Source organism: Chrysochloris asiatica, unplaced genomic scaffold (assembly GCF_000296735.1).
Source record: "Chrysochloris asiatica unplaced genomic scaffold, ChrAsi1.0 scaffold00104, whole genome shotgun sequence".
In the NCBI taxonomy this organism is placed as follows: domain Eukaryota; kingdom Metazoa; phylum Chordata; class Mammalia; order Afrosoricida; family Chrysochloridae; genus Chrysochloris; species Chrysochloris asiatica.
In genome coordinates, this window is record NW_006408622.1 from 9171201 (window position 1) to 9172664 (window position 1464).

A 1464-nucleotide genomic window follows, 5' to 3' on the forward strand; every position below is an offset into this window, starting at 1 on the left:
GGAGAAAGATGAGGCGTTCTGCTCCCGTAAAGATTTACAGCCTCGGAAACCCTGTGCAGGGTCACTATGAGTCGGAACCGACTCCACGGCACATAACAACATACATATATACATATTCATACATGTATTTAGTAGATTTAGTAGAATTAAAATTGCTGGACAAAAAGATATGTGTGTCTTCAATTTCATAGATATTGCCCACTCTTTTTTGTCCTCCAAGGGAGAGTTAACAGTTTTGCTAACAAAAATTTCTACAAATATTCTATTAGCATTTTAAAAATATGTTTGCTAATCAAATAGGGAAAAATGCAAATCGATTATAGTCTGAAATTTCATTTCTTTTATTATCAGTAGAGGTGAGCATTATTTCGTGTTTAAAATCTACATTTTTTATAAACAGTTTGGAAAATATTTCTGTTGAATTTTTAATTTATCTGGGTTCTTAATATATTAAGATGCCAGATTAAGGTTTTATCTGTCATATAGTTTTCCAGTATATATATATATTTTTCAGTTAATCATTCCTCATGGACGTATCCTTTGCCACCTTGACATTTTTTAATGTTCATGTAGTTAAAGTAACAATCTTTTCTTATCCTATAATTACATATGATCTTTTTAACTTTTGTATATATGAATGGGTTATATTTACATATTAATGACACAGCCTAACATTTCTCCTCTTGGCTAGCAACCTCTGAGAGCATTTTTTCTTTGAGCCATTTTAAAACCATTTTATTGAAAGAACTCTAATCAATTAACTTGTAGATAACTGTCATCTTTATGCTCTTAACTCTTCTAAGAATGATATACCTTTTCATTTGTTCCGATGTATGTTTGCCTGAGAATTTTAAAGTTTTCTGCTTATAGATTTTAAAATTAAACTTACTCATTTTATTTATTTTTGTTACCATTGTAAATATAGTCTTCTGTTATACTTTCAGAATATTTTTCTGTATATATAAAGACTATCAAAGCTGTGTATTAACTTGTACATAAAGAGTTAACTGAAGTTTTTATGTTTTTATAGTAATTTTTATTTTTATTAAATTTTAAACTTTAATTTTTCAGGTGACTTGATTTTACAGGTAAACAATGTAAATTGATTTACCTTTACTTGACAAATGTTTATACCTCTGGTATTTTTCTCTCATTTAATTGAGGGCTGGCAGGTGGAGAGAAAGGAAAAGTCACTGATAACACCAGCCTTTTGTGTCTCATCTAGTGTACTGGACAGAAAGTAACCTTGGGAAAGATTTTGATCCCGACATTTTTATTCAGTTTCACAATTCTGTGTACAATGCAAAGTGTCAATCAATCGCCACTTCAAATCTTGTCAAAATACTGTCTTTGATCCCATCCCGTGTTCCCCACCCTCCACCCCAGCAGAATACTTCACAAGGGAACAAGTAGACAAGGTCTCTGTTCAACATCTCAGCAAAAGCTAACAAATGAGTGGTTTTT

The 1464-nt window shown here is 31.0% G+C and overlaps 1 protein-coding gene across 1 annotated transcript in view; it reads left to right on the forward strand.

Moving 5' to 3' along the window:
- Positions 1 to 1464, forward strand: part of ZNF569 (zinc finger protein 569) — a 20070-nt gene that overhangs the window by 11838 nt on the left and 6768 nt on the right. The gene's annotated exons all lie outside the window — the stretch shown is intronic.